Source organism: Taudactylus pleione, unplaced genomic scaffold, assembly GCF_031769625.1.
Source record: "Taudactylus pleione unplaced genomic scaffold, aTauple2 ptg001270l, whole genome shotgun sequence".
NCBI lineage: Eukaryota > Metazoa > Chordata > Amphibia > Anura > Myobatrachidae > Taudactylus > Taudactylus pleione.
In genome coordinates this window covers 204,637-223,197 of record NW_028285670.1, presented here as the reverse complement: position 1 = coordinate 223,197, position 18,561 = coordinate 204,637, and the positions used below count along the sequence as shown (strand labels likewise).

Below are 18,561 nucleotides of genomic sequence, written 5' to 3'. Positions count from 1 at the left end.
TACATTTTACATTTCATTTTTCAACTAATCATTGAATTTACTTGAGTTAAGAAGTAAAAGAGGTCTAAAGTTAATGTTTTTGAGCACCTACAGCCAAACCACACTGGACATGCCCAATCTCGACTGAACTTGGAAGCTATGCAGTGTTGGGCCTGGTTAGTACTTGGATGGGAGACCACCTGGGAATACCAGGTGCTGTAGGTAATTTTATACTGCCATAACATTCTTTTCTATTACATTTTACATTTAATTTTTTCAATTTATCAATGAATTTACTTGAGTTAAGAAGTAATAGAGGTCTAAAGTTAATGTTTTTGAGCACCTACAGCCAAACCACACAGGACATGCCCAATCTTGTCTGAACTTGGAAGCTATGCAGTGTTGGGCCTGGTTAGTACTTGGATGGGAGACCACCTGGGAATACCAGGTGCTGTAGGTAATTTTATACTGCCATAACATTCTTTTCCATTACATTTTACATTTCATTTTTCAACTTATCATTGAATTTACTTGAGTTAAGAAGTAAAAGAGGTCTAAAGTTAATGTTTTTCAGCACCTACATCCAAACCACACTGGACATGCCCAATCTCGTCTGATCTTGGAAGCTATGCAGTGGTGGGCCAGGTTAGTACTTGGATTGGAGACCACCTAGGAATCCCAGGTGCTGTAGGTAATTTTATACTGCCATAACAGTCTTTTCTACTACATTTTACATTTAATTTTTTCAACTTATCAATGAATTTACTTGAGTTAAGAAGTAATAGAGGTCTAAAGTTAATGCTTTTGAGCACCTACAGCCAAACCACACTGGACATGCCCAATCTCGTCTGATCTTGGAAGCTATGCAGTGTTGGGCCTGGTTAATACTTGGAGGGGAGACCACCTGGGAATACCAGGTGCTGTAGGTAATTTTATATAGCCATTACATTCTTTTCTATTACATTTTACATTACATTTTTTCAACTTATCAATGAATTTTCTTGAGTTAAGAAGTAAAAGAGGTCTAAAGTTAATGTTTTTGAGCACCTACAGTCAAACCACACTGGACATGCCCAATCTCGTCTGATCTTGGAAGCTATGCAGTGTTGGGCCTGGTTAGTACTTGGATGGGAAACCACCTGGGAATACCAGGTGCTGTAGGTAATTTTATACTGCCATAACATTCTTTTCTATTACATTTTACATTTAATTTTTTCAACTTATCAATGAATTTACTTGAGTTAAGAAGTAATAGAGGTCTAAATTTAATGCTTTTGAGCACCTACTGCCAAACCACACTGGACATGCCCAATCTCGTCTGATCTTGTAAGCTTTGCTGTGTTGGGCCTGGTTTGTACTTGGATGGGAGACCACCTGAGAATACCAGTTGCTGTAGGAAATTTTATACTGCCAAAACATTCTTTTCTATTACATTTTACATTTAATTTTTTCAACTTATCAATGAATTTACTTGAGTTAAGAAGTAAAAGAGGTCTAAAGTTAATGTTTTTGAGCACCTACTGCCAAACCACACTGGACATGCCCAATCTTGTTTGATCTTGGAAGCTATGCAGTGTTGGGCCTGGTTAGTACTTGGATGGGAGACCACCTGGGAATACCAGGTGCTGTAGGTAATTTTATACTGCCATAACATTCTTTTCTATTACATTTTACATTTAATTTTTTCAACTTATCAATGAATTTACTTGAGTTAAGAAGTAATAGAGGTCTAAATTTAATGCTTTTGAGCACCTACAGCCAAACCACACTGGACATGCCCAATCTCGTCTGATCTTGTAAGCTTTGCTGTGTTGGGCCTGGTTTGTACTTGGATGGGAGACCACCTGAGAATACCAGTTGCTGTAGGAAATTTTATACAGCCAAAACATTCTTTTCTATTACATTTTACATTTAATTTTTTCAACTTATCAATGAATTTACTTGAGTTAAGAAGTAAAAGAGGTCTAAAGTTAATGTTTTTGAGCACCTACTGCCAAACCACACTGGACATGCCCAATCTTGATTGACCTTGGAAGCTATGCAGTGTTGGGCCTGATTAGTACTTGGATGGGAGACCTCCTGGGAATACCAGGTGCTGTAGGTAATTTTATACTGCCATAACATTCTTTTCTATTACATTTTACATTTAATTTTTTCAAATTATCAATGAATTTACTTGAGTTAAGAAGTAATAGAGGTCTAAAGTTAATGGTTTTGGGCAACTACAGCCAAACCACACTGGACATGCCCAATCTCGTCTGATCTTGGAAGCTATGCAGTGTTGGGCCTGGTTAGTACTTGGATGGGAAACCACCTGGGAATACCAGGAGCTGTAGGCAATTTTATACTGCCAAAACATTCTTTTCTATTACATTTTACATTTAATTTTTTCAACTTATCAATGAATTTACTTGAGTTAAGAAGTAATAGAGGTCTAAAATTATTGGTTTGGGGCACCTACAGCCAAAGCACACTGGACATGCCCAATATCGTCTGATCTTGGAAGCTATGCAGTGTTGGGCCTGGTTAGTACTTGGATGGGAGACCACCTAGGAATCCCAGGTGCTGTAGGTAATTTTATACTGCCATAACAGTCTTTTCTATTACATTTTACAATTAATTTTTTCAACTTATCAATGAATTTACTTGAGTTAAGAAGTAATAGAGGTCAAAAGTTAATGCTTTTGAGCACCTACAGCCAAACCACACTGGACATGCCCAATCTCGTTTGATCTTGGAAGCTATGCAGTGTTGGGCCTGGTTAGTACTTGGACGGGAAACCACCTGGGAATGCCAGGTGCTGTAGGTACTTTTATACTGCCATAACATTCTTTTCTATTACATTTTACATTTCATTTTTCAACTAATCATTGAATTTACTTGAGTTAAGAAGTAAAAGAGGTCTAAAGTTAATGTTTTTGAGCACCTACAGCCAAACCACACTGGACATGCCCAATCTCGACTGAACTTGGAAGCTATGCAGTGTTGGGCCTGGTTAGTACTTGGATGGGAGACCACCTGGGAAAACCAGGTGCTGTAGGTAATTTTATACTGCCATAACATTCTTTTCTATTACATTTTACATTTAATTTTTTCAACTTATCAATGAATTTACTTGAGTTAAGAAGTAATAGAGGTCTAAAGTTAATGTTTTTGAGCACCTACAGCCAAACCACACAGGACATGCCCAATCTCGTCTGAACTTGGAAGCTATGCAGTGTTGGGCCTGGTTAGTACTTGGATGGGAGACCACCTGGGAATACCAGGTGCTGTAGGTAATTTTATACTGCCATAACATTCTTTTCTATTACATTTTACATTTAATTTTTTCAACTTATCAATGAATTTACTTGAGTTAAGAAGTAATAGAGGTCTTAAGTTAAAGATTTTGGGCACCTACAGCCAAACCACACTGGACATGCCCAATCTCGTCTGATCTTGGAAGCTATGCAGTGTTGGGCCTGGTTAGTACTTGAATGGGAGACCACCTGGGAATACCAGGTGCTGTAGGTAATTTTATACTGCCATAACATTCTTTTCCATTACATTTTACATTTCATTTTTCAACTTATCATTGAATTTACTTGAGTTAAGAAGTAAAAGAGGTCTAAAGTTAATGTTTTTGAGCACCTACAGCCAAACCACACTGGACATGCCCAATCTCGTCTGATCTTGGAAGCTATGCAGTGGTGGGCCAGGTTAGTACTTGGATTGGAGACCACCTAGGAATCCCAGGTGCTGTAGGTAATTTTATACTGCCATAACAGTCTTTTCTACTACATTTTACATTTAATTTTTTCAACTTATCAATGAATTTACTTGAGTTAAGAAGTAATAGAGGTCTAAAGTTAATGCTTTTGAGCACCTACAGCCAAACCACACTGGACATGCCCAATCTTGTCTGATCTTGGAAGCTATGCAGTGTTGGGCCTGGTTAGTACTTGGAGGGGAGACCACCTGGGAATACCAGGTGCTGTAGGTAATTTTATATAGCCATTACATTCTTTTCTATTACATTTTACATTACATTTTTTCAACTTATCAATGAATTTTCTTGAGGTAAGAAGTAAAAGAGGTCTAAAGTTAATGTTTTTGAGCACCTACAGTCAAACCACACTGGACATGCCCAATCTCGTCTGATCTTGGAAGCTATGCAGTGTTGGGCCTGGTTAGTACTTGGATGGGAAACCACCTGGGAATACCAGGTGCTGTAGGTAATTTTATACTGCCATAACAGTCTTTTCTATTACATTTTACATTTAATTTTTTCAACTTATCAATGAATTTACTTGAGTTAAGAAGTAATAGAGGTCTTAAGTTAATGGTTTTGGGCACCTACAGCCAAACCACACTGGACATGCCCAATCTCGTCTGATCTTGGAAGCTATGCAGTGTTGGGCCTGGTTAGTACTTAGATGGGAGACCACCTGGGAATACCAGGTGCTGTAGGTAATTTTATACTGCCATAACATTCTTTTCTATTACATTTTACATTTAATTTTTTCAACTTATCAATGAATTTACTTGAGTTAAGAAGTAATAGAGGTCTAAAGTTAATGGTTTTGGGCACCTACAGCCAAACCACACTGGACATGCCCAATATCATTTGATCTTGGAAGCTATGCAGTGTTGGGCCTGGTTAGTACTTGGATGGGAGACGACCTGGGAATACCAGGAGCTGTAGGTAATTTTATACTGCCAAAACTTTCTTTTCTATTACATTTTACATTGCATTTTTCAACTTATCATTGAATTTACTTGAGTTAAGAAGTAAAAGAGGTCTAAAGTTAATGTTTTTGAGCACCTACAGCCAAACCACACTGGACATGCCCAATCTCGTCTGATCTTGGAAACTATGCAGTGTTGGGCCTGGTTAGTACTTGGATGGGAGACCACCTAGGAATCCCAGGTGCTGTAGGTAACTTTATACTGCCATAACAGTCTATTCTATTACATTTTACATTTAATTTTTTCAACTTATCAATGAATTTACTTGAGTTAAGAAGTAATAGAGGTCTAAAGTTAATGGTTTTGGGCACCTACAGCCAAACCACACTGGACATGCCCAATATCATCTGATCTTGGAAGCTATGCAGTGTTGGGCCTGGTTAGTACTTGGACGGGAGACCACCTGGGAATGCCAGGTGCTGTAGGTACTTTTATACTGCCATAACATTCTTTTCTATTACATTTTACATTTCATTTTTCAACTAATCATTGAATTTACTTGAGTTAAGAAGTAAAAGAGGTCTAAAGTTAATGTTTTTGAGCACCTACAGCCAAACCACACTGGACATGCCCAATCTCGACTGAACTTGGAAGCTATGCAGTGTTGGGCATGGTTAGTACTTGGATTGGAGACCACCTGGGAATACCAGGTGCTGTAGGTAATTTTATACTGCCATAACATTCTTTTCTATTACATTTTACATTTAATTTTTTCAACTTATCAATGAATTTACTTGAGTTAAGAAGTAATAGAGGTCTAAAGTTAATGTTTTTGAGCACCTACAGCCAAACCACACTGGACATGCCCAATCTCGTCTGATCTTGGAAGCTATGCAGTGTTGGGCCTGGTTAGTACTTGGAGGGGAGACCACCTGGGAATACCAGGTGCTGTAGGTAATTTTATATAGCCATTACATTCTTTTCTATTACAATTTACATTTAATTTTTTCAACTTATCAATGAATTTACTTGAGTTAAGAAGTAATAGAGGTCTAAAATTAATGTTTTTGAGCACCTACAGCCAAACCACACTGGACATGCCCAATATCATCTGATCTTGGAAGCTATGCAGTGTTGGGCCTGGTTAGTACTTGAATGGGAGACCACCTAGGAATCCCAGGTGCTGTAGGTAATTTTATACTGCCATAACAGTCTATTCTACTACATTTTACATTTAATTTTTTCAACTTATCAATGAATTTACTTGAGTTAAGAAGTAATAGAGGTCTAAAGTTAATGCTTTTGAGCACCTACAGCCAAACCACACTGGACATGCCCAATCTCGTCTGATCTTGGAAGCTATGCAGTGTTGGGCCTGGTTAGTACTTGGACAGGAGACCACCTGGGAATACCAGGTGCTGTAGGTAATTTTATATAGCCATAACATTATTTTCTATTACATTTTACATTACATTTTTTCAACTTATCAATGAATTTACTTGAGTTAAGAAGTAAAAGAGGTCTAAAGTTAATGTTTTTGAGCACCTACAGTCAAACCACACTGGACATGCCCAATATCGTCTGATCTTGGAAGCTATGCAGTGTTGGGCCTGGTTAGTACTTGGAGGGGAGACCACCTGGGAATACCAGGTGCTGTAGGTAATTTTATATAGCCATTACATTCTTTTCTATTACATTTTACATTTAATTTTTTCAACTTATCAATGAATTTACTTGAGTTAAGTAGTAATAGAGGTCTAAAATTAATGTTTTTGAGCACGTACAGCCAAACCACACTGGACATGCCCAATATCATCTGATCTTGGAAGCTATGCAGTGTTGGGCCTGGTTAGTACTTGAAAGGGAGACCACCTAGGAATCCCAGGTGCTGTAGGTAATTTTATACTGCCATAACAGTCTATTCTACTACATTTTACATTTAATTTTTTCAACTTATCAATGAATTTACTTGAGTTAAGAAGTAATAGAGGTCTAAAGTTAATGCTTTTGAGCACCTACAGCCAAACCACACTGGACATGCCCAATCTCGTCTGATCTTGGAAGCTATGCAGTGTTGGGCCTGGTTAGTACTTGGACAGGAGACCACCTGGGAATACCAGGTGCTGTAGGTAATTTTATATAGCCAAAACATTATTTTCTATTACATTTTACATTACATTTTTTCAACTTATCAATGAATTTACTTGAGTTAAGAAGTAAAAGAGGTCTAAAGTTAATGTTTTTGAGCACCTACAGTCAAACCACACTGGACATGCCCAATCTCGTCTGATCTTGGAAGCTATGCAGTGTTGGGCCTGGTTAGTACTTGGAGGGGAGACCACCTGGGAATACCAGGTGCTGTAGGTAATTTTATATAGCCATTACATTCTTTTCTATTACATTTTACATTTAATTTTTTCAACTTATCAATGAATTTACTTGAGTTAAGAAGTAATAGAGGTCTAAAATTAATGTTTTTGAGCACGTACAGCCAAACCACACTGGACATGCCCAATATCATCTGATCTTGGAAGCTATGCAGTGTTGGGCCTGGTTAGTACTTGAATGGGAGACCACCTAGGAATCCCAGGTGCTGTAGGTAATTTTATACTGCCATAACAGTCTATTCTACTACATTTTACATTTAATTTTTTCAACTTATCAATGAATTTACTTGAGTTAAGAAGTAATAGAGGTCTAAAGTTAATGCTTTTGAGCACCTACAGCCAAACCACACTGGACATGCCCAATCTCGTCTGATCTTCGAAGCTATGCAGTGTTGGGACTGGTTAGTACTTGGACGGGAGACCACCTGGGAATACCAGGTGCTGTAGGTAATTTTATATAGCCATAACATTATTTTCTATTACATTTTACATTTAATTTTTTCAACTTATCAATGAATTTACTTGAGTTAAGAAGTAATAGAGGTCTAAATTTAATGCTTTTGAGCACCTACAGCCAAACCACACTGGACATGCCCAATCTCGTCTGATCTTGTAAGCTTTGCTGTGTTGGGCCTGGTTTGTACTTGGATGGGAGACCACCTGAGAATACCAGTTGCTGTAGGAAATTTTATACAGCCAAAACATTCTTTTCTATTACATTTTACATTTAATTTTTTCAACTTATCAATGAATTTACTTGAGTTAAGAAGTAAAAGAGGTCTAAAGTTAATGTTTTTGAGCACCTACTGCCAAACCACACTGGACATGCCCAATCTTGATTGATCTTGGAAGCTATGCAGTGTTGGGCCTGATTAGTACTTGGATGGGAGACCTCCTGGGAATACCAGGTGCTGTAGGTAATTTTATACTGCCATAACATTCTTTTCTATTACATTTTACATTTAATTTTTTCAACTTATCAATGAATTTACTTGAGTTAAGAAGTAATAGAGGTCTAAAGTTAATGGTTTTGGGCAACTACAGCCAAACCACACTGGACATGCCCAATCTCGTCTGATCTTGGAAGCTATGCAGTGTTGGGCCTGGTTAGTACTTGGATGGGAGACCACCTGGGAATACCAGGAGCTGTAGGCAATTTTATACTGCCAAAACATTCTTTTCTATTACATTTTACATTTAATTTTTTCAACTTATCAATGAATTTACTTGAGTTAAGAAGTAATAGAGGTCTAAAATTATTGGTTTGGGGCACCTACAGCCAAAGCACACTGGACATGCCCAATATCGTCTGATCTTGGAAGCTATGCAGTGTTGGGCCTGGTTAGTACTTGGATGGGAGCCCACCTAGGAATCCCAGGTGCTGTATGTAATTTTATACTGCCATAACAGTCTTTTCTATTACATTTTACAATTAATTTTTTCAACTTATCAATGAATTTACTTGAGTTAAGAAGTAATAGAGGTCTAAAGTTAATGCTTTTGAGCACCTACAGCCAAACCACACTGGACATGCCCAATCTCGTTTGATCTTGGAAGCTATGCAGTGTTGGGCCTGGTTAGTACTTGGACGGGAGACCACCTGGGAATGCCAGGTGCTGTAGGTACTTTTATACTGCCATAACATTCTTTTCTATTACATTTTACATTTCATTTTTCAACTAATCATTGAATTTACTTGAGTTAAGAAGTAAAAGAGGTCTAAAGTTAATGTTTTTGAGCACCTACAGCCAAACCACACTGGACATGCCCAATCTCAACTGAACTTGGAAGCTATGCAGTGTTGGGCCTGGTTAGTACTTGGATGGGAGACCACCTGGGAATACCAGGTGCTGTAGGTAATTTTATACTGCCATAACATTCTTTTCTATTACATTTTACATTTAATTTTTTCAACTTATCAATGAATTTACTTGAGTTAAGAAGTAATAGAGGTCTAAAGTTAATGTTTTTGAGCACCTACAGCCAAACCACACAGGACATGCCCAATCTTGTCTGAACTTGGTAGCTATGCAGTGTTGGGCCTGGTTAGTACTTGGATGGGAGACCACCTGGGAATACCAGGTGCTGTAGGTAATTTTATACTGCCATAACATTCTTTTCCATTACATTTTACATTTCATTTTTCAACTTATCATTGAATTTACTTGAGTTAAGAAGTAAAAGAGGTCTAAAGTTAATGTTTTTCAGCACCTACATCCAAACCACACTGGACATGCCCAATCTCGTCTGATCTTGGAAGCTATGCAGTGGTGGGCCAGGTTAGTACTTGGATTGGAGACCACCTAGGAATCCCAGGTGCTGTAGGTAATTTTATACTGCCATAACAGTCTTTTCTACTACATTTTACATTTAATTTTTTCAACTTATCAATGAATTTACTTGAGTTAAGAAGTAATAGAGGTCTAAAGTTAATGCTTTTGAGCACCTACAGCCAAACCACACTGGACATGCCCAATCTCGTCTGATCTTGGAAGCTATGCAGTGTTGGGCCTGGTTAATACTTGGAGGGGAGACCACCTGGGAATACCAGGTGCTGTAGGTAATTTTATATAGCCATTACATTCTTTTCTATTACATTTTACATTACATTTTTTCAACTTATCAATGAATTTTCTTGAGTTAAGAAGTAAAAGAGGTCTAAAGTTAATGTTTTTGAGCACCTACAGTCAAACCACACTGGACATGCCCAATCTCGTCTGATCTTGGAAGCTATGCAGTGTTGGGCCTGGTTAGTACTTGGATGGGAAACCACCTGGGAATACCAGGTGCTGTAGGTAATTTTATACTGCCATAACATTCTTTTCTATTACATTTTACATTTAATTTTTTCAACTTATCAATGAATTTACTTGAGTTAAGAAGTAATAGAGGTCTAAATTTAATGCTTTTGAGCACCTACTGCCAAACCACACTGGACATGCCCAATCTCGTCTGATCTTGTAAGCTTTGCTGTGTTGGGCCTGGTTTGTACTTGGATGGGAGACCACCTGAGAATACCAGTTGCTGTAGGAAATTTTATACAGCCAAAACATTCTTTTCTATTACATTTTACATTTAATTTTTTCAACTTATCAATGAATTTACTTGAGTTAAGAAGTAAAAGAGGTCTAAAGTTAATGTTTTTGAGCACCTACTGCCAAACCACACTGGACATGCCCAATCTTGTTTGATCTTGGAAGCTATGCAGTGTTGGGCCTGGTTAGTACTTGGATGGGAGACCACCTGGGAATACCAGGTGCTGTAGGTAATTTTATACTGCCATAACATTCTTTTCTATTACATTTTACATTTAATTTTTTCAACTTATCAATGAATTTACTTGAGTTAAGAAGTAATAGAGGTCTAAAGTTAATGGTTTTGGGCACCTACAGCCAAACCACACTGGACATGCCCAATATCATCTGATCTTGGAAGCTATGCAGTGTTGGGCCTGGTTAGTACTTGGACGGGAGACCACCTGGGAATGCCAGGTGCTGTAGGTACTTTTATACTGCCATAACATTCTTTTCTATTACATTTTACATTTCATTTTTCAACTAATCATTGAATTTACTTGAGTTAAGAAGTAAAAGAGGTCTAAAGTTAATGTTTTTGAGCACCTACAGCCAAACCACACTGGACATGCCCAATCTCGACTGAACTTGGAAGCTATGCAGTGTTGGGCATGGTTAGTACTTGGATTGGAGACCACCTGGGAATACCAGGTGCTGTAGGTAATTTTATACTGCCATAACATTCTTTTCTATTACATTTTACATTTAATTTTTTCAACTTATCAATGAATTTACTTGAGTTAAGAAGTAATAGAGGTCTAAAGTTAATGTTTTTGAGCACCTACAGCCAAACCACACTGGACATGCCCAATCTCGTCTGATCTTGGAAGCTATGCAGTGTTGGGCCTGGTTAGTACTTGGAGGGGAGACCACCTGGGAATACCAGGTGCTGTAGGTAATTTTATATAGCCATTACATTCTTTTCTATTACAATTTACATTTAATTTTTTCAACTTATCAATGAATTTACTTGAGTTAAGAAGTAATAGAGGTCTAAAATTAATGTTTTTGAGCACCTACAGCCAAACCACACTGGACATGCCCAATATCATCTGATCTTGGAAGCTATGCAGTGTTGGGCCTGGTTAGTACTTGGATGGGAGACCACCTGGGAATACCAGGTGCTGTAGGTAATTTTATACTGCCATAACATTCTTTTCTATTACATTTTACATTTAATTTTTTCAACTTATCAATGAATTTACTTGAGTTAAGAAGTAATAGAGGTCTAAAGTTAATGGTTTTGGGCACCTACAGCCAAACCACACTGGACATGCCCAATATCATCTGATCTTGGAAGCTATGCAGTGTTGGGCCTGGTTAGTACTTGGACGGGAGACCACCTGGGAATGCCAGGTGCTGTAGGTACTTTTATACTGCCATAACATTCTTTTCTATTACATTTTACATTTCATTTTTCAACTAATCATTGAATTTACTTGAGTTAAGAAGTAAAAGAGGTCTAAAGTTAATGTTTTTGAGCACCTACAGCCAAACCACACTGGACATGCCCAATCTCGACTGAACTTGGAAGCTATGCAGTGTTGGGCATGGTTAGTACTTGGATTGGAGACCACCTGGGAATACCAGGTGCTGTAGGTAATTTTATACTGCCATAACATTCTTTTCTATTACATTTTACATTTAATTTTTTCAACTTATCAATGAATTTACTTGAGTTAAGAAGTAATAGAGGTCTAAAGTTAATGTTTTTGAGCACCTACAGCCAAACCACACTGGACATGCCCAATCTCGTCTGATCTTGGAAGCTATGCAGTGTTGGGCCTGGTTAGTACTTGGAGGGGAGACCACCTGGGAATACCAGGTGCTGTAGGTAATTTTATATAGCCATTACATTCTTTTCTATTACAATTTACATTTAATTTTTTCAACTTATCAATGAATTTACTTGAGTTAAGAAGTAATAGAGGTCTAAAATTAATGTTTTTGAGCACCTACAGCCAAACCACACTGGACATGCCCAATATCATCTGATCTTGGAAGCTATGCAGTGTTGGGCCTGGTTAGTACTTGAATGGGAGACCACCTAGGAATCCCAGGTGCTGTAGGTAATTTTATACTGCCATAACAGTCTATTCTACTACATTTTACATTTAATTTTTTCAACTTATCAATGAATTTACTTGAGTTAAGAAGTAATAGAGGTCTAAAGTTAATGCTTTTGAGCACCTACAGCCAAACCACACTGGACATGCCCAATCTCGTCTGATCTTGGAAGCTATGCAGTGTTGGGCCTGGTTAGTACTTGGACAGGAGACCACCTGGGAATACCAGGTGCTGTAGGTAATTTTATATAGCCATAACATTATTTTCTATTACATTTTACATTACATTTTTTCAACTTATCAATGAATTTACTTGAGTTAAGAAGTAAAAGAGGTCTAAAGTTAATGTTTTTGAGCACCTACAGTCAAACCACACTGGACATGCCCAATATCGTCTGATCTTGGAAGCTATGCAGTGTTGGGCCTGGTTAGTACTTGGAGGGGAGACCACCTGGGAATACCAGGTGCTGTAGGTAATTTTATATAGCCATTACATTCTTTTCTATTACATTTTACATTTAATTTTTTCAACTTATCAATGAATTTACTTGAGTTAAGTAGTAATAGAGGTCTAAAATTAATGTTTTTGAGCACGTACAGCCAAACCACACTGGACATGCCCAATATCATCTGATCTTGGAAGCTATGCAGTGTTGGGCCTGGTTAGTACTTGAAAGGGAGACCACCTAGGAATCCCAGGTGCTGTAGGTAATTTTATACTGCCATAACAGTCTATTCTACTACATTTTACATTTAATTTTTTCAACTTATCAATGAATTTACTTGAGTTAAGAAGTAATAGAGGTCTAAAGTTAATGCTTTTGAGCACCTACAGCCAAACCACACTGGACATGCCCAATCTCGTCTGATCTTGGAAGCTATGCAGTGTTGGGCCTGGTTAGTACTTGGACAGGAGACCACCTGGGAATACCAGGTGCTGTAGGTAATTTTATATAGCCAAAACATTATTTTCTATTACATTTTACATTACATTTTTTCAACTTATCAATGAATTTACTTGAGTTAAGAAGTAAAAGAGGTCTAAAGTTAATGTTTTTGAGCACCTACAGTCAAACCACACTGGACATGCCCAATCTCGTCTGATCTTGGAAGCTATGCAGTGTTGGGCCTGGTTAGTACTTGGAGGGGAGACCACCTGGGAATACCAGGTGCTGTAGGTAATTTTATATAGCCATTACATTCTTTTCTATTACATTTTACATTTAATTTTTTCAACTTATCAATGAATTTACTTGAGTTAAGAAGTAATAGAGGTCTAAAATTAATGTTTTTGAGCACGTACAGCCAAACCACACTGGACATGCCCAATATCATCTGATCTTGGAAGCTATGCAGTGTTGGGCCTGGTTAGTACTTGAATGGGAGACCACCTAGGAATCCCAGGTGCTGTAGGTAATTTTATACTGCCATAACAGTCTATTCTACTACATTTTACATTTAATTTTTTCAACTTATCAATGAATTTACTTGAGTTAAGAAGTAATAGAGGTCTAAAGTTAATGCTTTTGAGCACCTACAGCCAAACCACACTGGACATGCCCAATCTCGTCTGATCTTCGAAGCTATGCAGTGTTGGGACTGGTTAGTACTTGGACGGGAGACCACCTGGGAATACCAGGTGCTGTAGGTAATTTTATATAGCCATAACATTATTTTCTATTACATTTTACATTTAATTTTTTCAACTTATCAATGAATTTACTTGAGTTAAGAAGTAATAGAGGTCTAAATTTAATGCTTTTGAGCACCTACAGCCAAACCACACTGGACATGCCCAATCTCGTCTGATCTTGTAAGCTTTGCTGTGTTGGGCCTGGTTTGTACTTGGATGGGAGACCACCTGAGAATACCAGTTGCTGTAGGAAATTTTATACAGCCAAAACATTCTTTTCTATTACATTTTACATTTAATTTTTTCAACTTATCAATGAATTTACTTGAGTTAAGAAGTAAAAGAGGTCTAAAGTTAATGTTTTTGAGCACCTACTGCCAAACCACACTGGACATGCCCAATCTTGATTGATCTTGGAAGCTATGCAGTGTTGGGCCTGATTAGTACTTGGATGGGAGACCTCCTGGGAATACCAGGTGCTGTAGGTAATTTTATACTGCCATAACATTCTTTTCTATTACATTTTACATTTAATTTTTTCAACTTATCAATGAATTTTCTTGAGTTAAGAAGTAATAGAGGTCTAAAGTTAATGGTTTTGGGCAACTACAGCCAAACCACACTGGACATGCCCAATCTCGTCTGATCTTGGAAGCTATGCAGTGTTGGGCCTGGTTAGTACTTGGATGGGAGACCACCTGGGAATACCAGGAGCTGTAGGCAATTTTATACTGCCAAAACATTCTTTTCTATTACATTTTACATTTAATTTTTTCAACTTATCAATGAATTTACTTGAGTTAAGAAGTAATAGAGGTCTAAAATTATTGGTTTGGGGCACCTACAGCCAAAGCACACTGGACATGCCCAATATCGTCTGATCTTGGAAGCTATGCAGTGTTGGGCCTGGTTAGTACTTGGATGGGAGCCCACCTAGGAATCCCAGGTGCTGTATGTAATTTTATACTGCCATAACAGTCTTTTCTATTACATTTTACAATTAATTTTTTCAACTTATCAATGAATTTACTTGAGTTAAGAAGTAATAGAGGTCTAAAGTTAATGCTTTTGAGCACCTACAGCCAAACCACACTGGACATGCCCAATCTCGTTTGATCTTGGAAGCTATGCAGTGTTGGGCCTGGTTAGTACTTGGACGGGAGACCACCTGGGAATGCCAGGTGCTGTAGGTACTTTTATACTGCCATAACATTCTTTTCTATTACATTTTACATTTCATTTTTCAACTAATCATTGAATTTACTTGAGTTAAGAAGTAAAAGAGGTCTAAAGTTAATGTTTTTGAGCACCTACAGCCAAACCACACTGGACATGCCCAATCTCAACTGAACTTGGAAGCTATGCAGTGTTGGGCCTGGTTAGTACTTGGATGGGAGACCACCTGGGAATACCAGGTGCTGTAGGTAATTTTATACTGCCATAACATTCTTTTCTATTACATTTTACATTTAATTTTTTCAACTTATCAATGAATTTACTTGAGTTAAGAAGTAATAGAGGTCTAAAGTTAATGTTTTTGAGCACCTACAGCCAAACCACACAGGACATGCCCAATCTTGTCTGAACTTGGTAGCTATGCAGTGTTGGGCCTGGTTAGTACTTGGATGGGAGACCACCTGGGAATACCAGGTGCTGTAGGTAATTTTATACTGCCATAACATTCTTTTCCATTACATTTTACATTTCATTTTTCAACTTATCATTGAATTTACTTGAGTTAAGAAGTAAAAGAGGTCTAAAGTTAATGTTTTTCAGCACCTACATCCAAACCACACTGGACATGCCCAATCTCGTCTGATCTTGGAAGCTATGCAGTGGTGGGCCAGGTTAGTACTTGGATTGGAGACCACCTAGGAATCCCAGGTGCTGTAGGTAATTTTATACTGCCATAACAGTCTTTTCTACTACATTTTACATTTAATTTTTTCAACTTATCAATGAATTTACTTGAGTTAAGAAGTAATAGAGGTCTAAAGTTAATGCTTTTGAGCACCTACAGCCAAACCACACTGGACATGCCCAATCTCGTCTGATCTTGGAAGCTATGCAGTGTTGGGCCTGGTTAATACTTGGAGGGGAGACCACCTGGGAATACCAGGTGCTGTAGGTAATTTTATATAGCCATTACATTCTTTTCTATTACATTTTACATTACATTTTTTCAACTTATCAATGAATTTTCTTGAGTTAAGAAGTAAAAGAGGTCTAAAGTTAATGTTTTTGAGCACCTACAGTCAAACCACACTGGACATGCCCAATCTCGTCTGATCTTGGAAGCTATGCAGTGTTGGGCCTGGTTAGTACTTGGATGGGAAACCACCTGGGAATACCAGGTGCTGTAGGTAATTTTATACTGCCATAACATTCTTTTCTATTACATTTTACATTTAATTTTTTCAACTTATCAATGAATTTACTTGAGTTAAGAAGTAATAGAGGTCTAAATTTAATGCTTTTGAGCACCTACTGCCAAACCACACTGGACATGCCCAATCTCGTCTGATCTTGTAAGCTTTGCTGTGTTGGGCCTGGTTTGTACTTGGATGGGAGACCACCTGAGAATACCAGTTGCTGTAGGAAATTTTATACAGCCAAAACATTCTTTTCTATTACATTTTACATTTAATTTTTTCAACTTATCAATGAATTTACTTGAGTTAAGAAGTAAAAGAGGTCTAAAGTTAATGTTTTTGAGCACCTACTGCCAAACCACACTGGACATGCCCAATCTTGTTTGATCTTGGAAGCTATGCAGTGTTGGGCCTGGTTAGTACTTGGATGGGAGACCACCTGGGAATACCAGGTGCTGTAGGTAATTTTATACTGCCATAACATTCTTTTCTATTACATTTTACATTTAATTTTTTCAACTTATCAATGAATTTACTTGAGTTAAGAAGTAATAGAGGTCTAAATTTAATGCTTTTGAGCACCTACAGCCAAACCACACTGGACATGCCCAATCTCGTCTGATCTTGTAAGCTTTGCTGTGTTGGGCCTGGTTTGTACTTGGATGGGAGACCACCTGAGAATACCAGTTGCTGTAGGAAATTTTATACAGCCAAAACATTCTTTTCTATTACATTTTACATTTAATTTTTTCAACTTATCAATGAATTTACTTGAGTTAAGAAGTAAAAGAGGTCTAAAGTTAATGTTTTTGAGCACCTACTGCCAAACCACACTGGACATGCCCAATCTTGATTGACCTTGGAAGCTATGCAGTGTTGGGCCTGATTAGTACTTGGATGGGAGACCTCCTGGGAATACCAGGTGCTGTAAGTAATTTTATACTGCCATAACATTCTTTTCTATTACATTTTACATTTAATTTTTTCAAATTATCAATGAATTTACTTGAGTTAAGAAGTAATAGAGGTCTAAAGTTAATGGTTTTGGGCAACTACAGCCAAACCACACTGGACATGCCCAATCTCGTCTGATCTTGGAAGCTATGCAGTGTTGGGCCTGGTTAGTACTTGGATGGGAAACCACCTGGGAATACCAGGAGCTGTAGGCAATTTTATACTGCCAAAACATTCTTTTCTATTACATTTTACATTTAATTTTTTCAACTTATCAATGAATTTACTTGAGTTAAGAAGTAATAGAGGTCTAAAATTATTGGTTTGGGGCACCTACAGCCAAAGCACACTGGACATGCCCAATATCGTCTGATCTTGGAAGCTATGCAGTGTTGGGCCTGGTTAGTACTTGGATGGGAGACCACCTAGGAATCCCAGGTGCTGTAGGTAATTTTATACTGCCATAACAGTCTTTTCTATTACATTTTACAATTAATTTTTTCAACTTATCAATGAATTTACTTGAGTTAAGAAGTAATAGAGGTCTAAAGTTAATGCTTTTGAGCACCTACAGCCAAACCACACTGGACATGCCCAATCTCGTTTGATCTTGGAAGCTATGCAGTGTTGGGCCTGGTTAGTACTTGGACGGGAAACCACCTGGGAATGCCAGGTGCTGTAGGTACTTTTATACTGCCATAACATTCTTTTCTATTACATTTTACATTTCATTTTTCAACTAATCATTGAATTTACTTGAGTTAAGAAGTAAAAGAGGTCTAAAGTTAATGTTTTTGAGCACCTACAGCCAAACCACACTGGACATGCCCAATCTCGACTGAACTTGGAAGCTATGCAGTGTTGGGCCTGGTTAGTACTTGGATGGGAGACCACCTGGGAAAACCAGGTGCTGTAGGTAATTTTATACTGCCATAACATTCTTTTCTATTACATTTTACATTTAATTTTTTCAACTTATCAATGAATTTACTTGAGTTAAGAAGTAATAGAGGTCTAAAGTTAATGTTTTTGAGCACCTACAGCCAAACCACACAGGACATGCCCAATCTCGTCTGAACTTGGAAGCTATGCAGTGTTGGGCCTGGTTAGTACTTGGATGGGAGACCACCTGGGAATACCAGGTGCTGTAGGTAATTTTATACTGCCATAACATTCTTTTCTATTACATTTTACATTTAATTTTTTCAACTTATCAATGAATTTACTTGAGTTAAGAAGTAATAGAGGTCTTAAGTTAAACATTTTGGGCACCTACAGCCAAACCACACTGGACATGCCCAATCTCGTCTGATCTTGGAAGCTATGCAGTGTTGGGCCTGGTTAGTACTTGAATGGGAGACCACCTGGGAATACCAGGTGCTGTAGGTAATTTTATACTGCCATAACATTCTTTTCCATTACATTTTA

General features: G+C 37.8%; 5 non-coding genes and 71 pseudogenes across 5 annotated transcripts; all 76 read left to right on the top strand.

Annotated features, from left to right (window-relative positions):
- The first annotated feature begins 85 nt into the window (after nt 1-85).
- Nucleotides 86-204, top strand: LOC148444311 (5S ribosomal RNA; annotated as a pseudogene).
- A 116-nt stretch (nt 205-320) lies between these two features.
- LOC148444310 (5S ribosomal RNA) lies at nt 321-439 on the top strand (annotated as a pseudogene).
- A 115-nt stretch (nt 440-554) lies between these two features.
- Nucleotides 555-673, top strand: LOC148444309 (5S ribosomal RNA; annotated as a pseudogene).
- A 116-nt stretch (nt 674-789) lies between these two features.
- LOC148444308 (5S ribosomal RNA) lies at nt 790-908 on the top strand (annotated as a pseudogene).
- Nucleotides 909-1,024: 116 nt separating this feature from the next.
- On the top strand, nt 1,025-1,143 carry LOC148444307 (5S ribosomal RNA; annotated as a pseudogene).
- Nucleotides 1,144-1,494: 351 nt separating this feature from the next.
- LOC148444306 (5S ribosomal RNA) lies at nt 1,495-1,613 on the top strand (annotated as a pseudogene).
- A 116-nt stretch (nt 1,614-1,729) lies between these two features.
- LOC148444305 (5S ribosomal RNA) lies at nt 1,730-1,848 on the top strand (annotated as a pseudogene).
- Nucleotides 1,849-1,964: 116 nt separating this feature from the next.
- Nucleotides 1,965-2,083, top strand: LOC148444304 (5S ribosomal RNA; annotated as a pseudogene).
- A 116-nt stretch (nt 2,084-2,199) lies between these two features.
- On the top strand, nt 2,200-2,318 carry LOC148444303 (5S ribosomal RNA; annotated as a pseudogene).
- A 116-nt stretch (nt 2,319-2,434) lies between these two features.
- LOC148444302 (5S ribosomal RNA) lies at nt 2,435-2,553 on the top strand (annotated as a pseudogene).
- Nucleotides 2,554-2,669: 116 nt separating this feature from the next.
- Nucleotides 2,670-2,788, top strand: LOC148444301 (5S ribosomal RNA; annotated as a pseudogene).
- A 115-nt stretch (nt 2,789-2,903) lies between these two features.
- LOC148444300 (5S ribosomal RNA) lies at nt 2,904-3,022 on the top strand (annotated as a pseudogene).
- Nucleotides 3,023-3,138: 116 nt separating this feature from the next.
- Nucleotides 3,139-3,257, top strand: LOC148444299 (5S ribosomal RNA; annotated as a pseudogene).
- A 116-nt stretch (nt 3,258-3,373) lies between these two features.
- Nucleotides 3,374-3,492, top strand: LOC148444298 (5S ribosomal RNA). The gene has a single exon (XR_015875582.1). It is a non-coding gene; the product is annotated as a 5S ribosomal RNA (ribosomal RNA).
- A 115-nt stretch (nt 3,493-3,607) lies between these two features.
- Nucleotides 3,608-3,726, top strand: LOC148444297 (5S ribosomal RNA; annotated as a pseudogene).
- Nucleotides 3,727-3,842: 116 nt separating this feature from the next.
- On the top strand, nt 3,843-3,961 carry LOC148444296 (5S ribosomal RNA; annotated as a pseudogene).
- A 116-nt stretch (nt 3,962-4,077) lies between these two features.
- Nucleotides 4,078-4,196, top strand: LOC148444295 (5S ribosomal RNA; annotated as a pseudogene).
- Nucleotides 4,197-4,312: 116 nt separating this feature from the next.
- Nucleotides 4,313-4,431, top strand: LOC148444294 (5S ribosomal RNA). Its single transcript, XR_015875453.1, has one exon. It is a non-coding gene; the product is annotated as a 5S ribosomal RNA (ribosomal RNA).
- Nucleotides 4,432-4,547: 116 nt separating this feature from the next.
- Nucleotides 4,548-4,666, top strand: LOC148444293 (5S ribosomal RNA; annotated as a pseudogene).
- Nucleotides 4,667-4,781: 115 nt separating this feature from the next.
- Nucleotides 4,782-4,900, top strand: LOC148444292 (5S ribosomal RNA; annotated as a pseudogene).
- Nucleotides 4,901-5,016: 116 nt separating this feature from the next.
- Nucleotides 5,017-5,135, top strand: LOC148444291 (5S ribosomal RNA; annotated as a pseudogene).
- Nucleotides 5,136-5,250: 115 nt separating this feature from the next.
- Nucleotides 5,251-5,369, top strand: LOC148444290 (5S ribosomal RNA; annotated as a pseudogene).
- Nucleotides 5,370-5,485: 116 nt separating this feature from the next.
- LOC148444289 (5S ribosomal RNA) lies at nt 5,486-5,604 on the top strand (annotated as a pseudogene).
- A 116-nt stretch (nt 5,605-5,720) lies between these two features.
- LOC148444288 (5S ribosomal RNA) lies at nt 5,721-5,839 on the top strand (annotated as a pseudogene).
- Nucleotides 5,840-5,955: 116 nt separating this feature from the next.
- On the top strand, nt 5,956-6,074 carry LOC148444287 (5S ribosomal RNA; annotated as a pseudogene).
- Nucleotides 6,075-6,190: 116 nt separating this feature from the next.
- LOC148444286 (5S ribosomal RNA) lies at nt 6,191-6,309 on the top strand (annotated as a pseudogene).
- A 116-nt stretch (nt 6,310-6,425) lies between these two features.
- Nucleotides 6,426-6,544, top strand: LOC148444285 (5S ribosomal RNA; annotated as a pseudogene).
- A 116-nt stretch (nt 6,545-6,660) lies between these two features.
- Nucleotides 6,661-6,779, top strand: LOC148444284 (5S ribosomal RNA; annotated as a pseudogene).
- Nucleotides 6,780-6,895: 116 nt separating this feature from the next.
- Nucleotides 6,896-7,014, top strand: LOC148444283 (5S ribosomal RNA; annotated as a pseudogene).
- Nucleotides 7,015-7,130: 116 nt separating this feature from the next.
- Nucleotides 7,131-7,249, top strand: LOC148444282 (5S ribosomal RNA; annotated as a pseudogene).
- A 116-nt stretch (nt 7,250-7,365) lies between these two features.
- Nucleotides 7,366-7,484, top strand: LOC148444281 (5S ribosomal RNA; annotated as a pseudogene).
- Nucleotides 7,485-7,600: 116 nt separating this feature from the next.
- On the top strand, nt 7,601-7,719 carry LOC148444280 (5S ribosomal RNA; annotated as a pseudogene).
- A 116-nt stretch (nt 7,720-7,835) lies between these two features.
- On the top strand, nt 7,836-7,954 carry LOC148444279 (5S ribosomal RNA; annotated as a pseudogene).
- Nucleotides 7,955-8,070: 116 nt separating this feature from the next.
- LOC148444278 (5S ribosomal RNA) lies at nt 8,071-8,189 on the top strand (annotated as a pseudogene).
- Nucleotides 8,190-8,305: 116 nt separating this feature from the next.
- Nucleotides 8,306-8,424, top strand: LOC148444277 (5S ribosomal RNA; annotated as a pseudogene).
- Nucleotides 8,425-8,540: 116 nt separating this feature from the next.
- LOC148444276 (5S ribosomal RNA) lies at nt 8,541-8,659 on the top strand (annotated as a pseudogene).
- Nucleotides 8,660-8,774: 115 nt separating this feature from the next.
- LOC148444275 (5S ribosomal RNA) lies at nt 8,775-8,893 on the top strand. Its single transcript, XR_015875668.1, has one exon. It is a non-coding gene; the product is annotated as a 5S ribosomal RNA (ribosomal RNA).
- A 116-nt stretch (nt 8,894-9,009) lies between these two features.
- LOC148444274 (5S ribosomal RNA) lies at nt 9,010-9,128 on the top strand (annotated as a pseudogene).
- A 115-nt stretch (nt 9,129-9,243) lies between these two features.
- On the top strand, nt 9,244-9,362 carry LOC148444273 (5S ribosomal RNA; annotated as a pseudogene).
- A 116-nt stretch (nt 9,363-9,478) lies between these two features.
- On the top strand, nt 9,479-9,597 carry LOC148444272 (5S ribosomal RNA; annotated as a pseudogene).
- A 116-nt stretch (nt 9,598-9,713) lies between these two features.
- LOC148444271 (5S ribosomal RNA) lies at nt 9,714-9,832 on the top strand (annotated as a pseudogene).
- Nucleotides 9,833-10,183: 351 nt separating this feature from the next.
- LOC148444270 (5S ribosomal RNA) lies at nt 10,184-10,302 on the top strand (annotated as a pseudogene).
- Nucleotides 10,303-10,418: 116 nt separating this feature from the next.
- On the top strand, nt 10,419-10,537 carry LOC148444269 (5S ribosomal RNA; annotated as a pseudogene).
- A 115-nt stretch (nt 10,538-10,652) lies between these two features.
- On the top strand, nt 10,653-10,771 carry LOC148444268 (5S ribosomal RNA; annotated as a pseudogene).
- A 116-nt stretch (nt 10,772-10,887) lies between these two features.
- LOC148444267 (5S ribosomal RNA) lies at nt 10,888-11,006 on the top strand (annotated as a pseudogene).
- Nucleotides 11,007-11,122: 116 nt separating this feature from the next.
- LOC148444266 (5S ribosomal RNA) lies at nt 11,123-11,241 on the top strand (annotated as a pseudogene).
- Nucleotides 11,242-11,357: 116 nt separating this feature from the next.
- LOC148444265 (5S ribosomal RNA) lies at nt 11,358-11,476 on the top strand (annotated as a pseudogene).
- Nucleotides 11,477-11,591: 115 nt separating this feature from the next.
- LOC148444264 (5S ribosomal RNA) lies at nt 11,592-11,710 on the top strand (annotated as a pseudogene).
- Nucleotides 11,711-11,826: 116 nt separating this feature from the next.
- LOC148444263 (5S ribosomal RNA) lies at nt 11,827-11,945 on the top strand (annotated as a pseudogene).
- A 116-nt stretch (nt 11,946-12,061) lies between these two features.
- On the top strand, nt 12,062-12,180 carry LOC148444262 (5S ribosomal RNA; annotated as a pseudogene).
- A 116-nt stretch (nt 12,181-12,296) lies between these two features.
- Nucleotides 12,297-12,415, top strand: LOC148444261 (5S ribosomal RNA; annotated as a pseudogene).
- Nucleotides 12,416-12,531: 116 nt separating this feature from the next.
- On the top strand, nt 12,532-12,650 carry LOC148444260 (5S ribosomal RNA; annotated as a pseudogene).
- A 116-nt stretch (nt 12,651-12,766) lies between these two features.
- Nucleotides 12,767-12,885, top strand: LOC148444259 (5S ribosomal RNA; annotated as a pseudogene).
- A 116-nt stretch (nt 12,886-13,001) lies between these two features.
- On the top strand, nt 13,002-13,120 carry LOC148444258 (5S ribosomal RNA; annotated as a pseudogene).
- A 116-nt stretch (nt 13,121-13,236) lies between these two features.
- LOC148444257 (5S ribosomal RNA) lies at nt 13,237-13,355 on the top strand (annotated as a pseudogene).
- A 116-nt stretch (nt 13,356-13,471) lies between these two features.
- LOC148444256 (5S ribosomal RNA) lies at nt 13,472-13,590 on the top strand (annotated as a pseudogene).
- A 116-nt stretch (nt 13,591-13,706) lies between these two features.
- Nucleotides 13,707-13,825, top strand: LOC148444255 (5S ribosomal RNA; annotated as a pseudogene).
- A 116-nt stretch (nt 13,826-13,941) lies between these two features.
- On the top strand, nt 13,942-14,060 carry LOC148444254 (5S ribosomal RNA; annotated as a pseudogene).
- Nucleotides 14,061-14,176: 116 nt separating this feature from the next.
- On the top strand, nt 14,177-14,295 carry LOC148444253 (5S ribosomal RNA; annotated as a pseudogene).
- A 116-nt stretch (nt 14,296-14,411) lies between these two features.
- LOC148444252 (5S ribosomal RNA) lies at nt 14,412-14,530 on the top strand (annotated as a pseudogene).
- A 116-nt stretch (nt 14,531-14,646) lies between these two features.
- On the top strand, nt 14,647-14,765 carry LOC148444251 (5S ribosomal RNA; annotated as a pseudogene).
- A 116-nt stretch (nt 14,766-14,881) lies between these two features.
- On the top strand, nt 14,882-15,000 carry LOC148444250 (5S ribosomal RNA; annotated as a pseudogene).
- A 115-nt stretch (nt 15,001-15,115) lies between these two features.
- LOC148444249 (5S ribosomal RNA) lies at nt 15,116-15,234 on the top strand. Its single transcript, XR_015875667.1, has one exon. It is a non-coding gene; the product is annotated as a 5S ribosomal RNA (ribosomal RNA).
- A 116-nt stretch (nt 15,235-15,350) lies between these two features.
- LOC148444248 (5S ribosomal RNA) lies at nt 15,351-15,469 on the top strand (annotated as a pseudogene).
- Nucleotides 15,470-15,584: 115 nt separating this feature from the next.
- On the top strand, nt 15,585-15,703 carry LOC148444247 (5S ribosomal RNA; annotated as a pseudogene).
- A 116-nt stretch (nt 15,704-15,819) lies between these two features.
- Nucleotides 15,820-15,938, top strand: LOC148444246 (5S ribosomal RNA; annotated as a pseudogene).
- A 116-nt stretch (nt 15,939-16,054) lies between these two features.
- Nucleotides 16,055-16,173, top strand: LOC148444245 (5S ribosomal RNA; annotated as a pseudogene).
- A 351-nt stretch (nt 16,174-16,524) lies between these two features.
- Nucleotides 16,525-16,643, top strand: LOC148444244 (5S ribosomal RNA; annotated as a pseudogene).
- A 116-nt stretch (nt 16,644-16,759) lies between these two features.
- Nucleotides 16,760-16,878, top strand: LOC148444243 (5S ribosomal RNA; annotated as a pseudogene).
- Nucleotides 16,879-16,994: 116 nt separating this feature from the next.
- On the top strand, nt 16,995-17,113 carry LOC148444242 (5S ribosomal RNA; annotated as a pseudogene).
- A 116-nt stretch (nt 17,114-17,229) lies between these two features.
- On the top strand, nt 17,230-17,348 carry LOC148444241 (5S ribosomal RNA; annotated as a pseudogene).
- A 116-nt stretch (nt 17,349-17,464) lies between these two features.
- LOC148444240 (5S ribosomal RNA) lies at nt 17,465-17,583 on the top strand (annotated as a pseudogene).
- Nucleotides 17,584-17,699: 116 nt separating this feature from the next.
- LOC148444239 (5S ribosomal RNA) lies at nt 17,700-17,818 on the top strand (annotated as a pseudogene).
- Nucleotides 17,819-17,933: 115 nt separating this feature from the next.
- LOC148444238 (5S ribosomal RNA) lies at nt 17,934-18,052 on the top strand (annotated as a pseudogene).
- A 116-nt stretch (nt 18,053-18,168) lies between these two features.
- On the top strand, nt 18,169-18,287 carry LOC148444237 (5S ribosomal RNA; annotated as a pseudogene).
- Nucleotides 18,288-18,403: 116 nt separating this feature from the next.
- On the top strand, nt 18,404-18,522 carry LOC148444236 (5S ribosomal RNA). The gene has a single exon (XR_015875581.1). It is a non-coding gene; the product is annotated as a 5S ribosomal RNA (ribosomal RNA).
- Nucleotides 18,523-18,561: the final 39 nt, after the last annotated feature.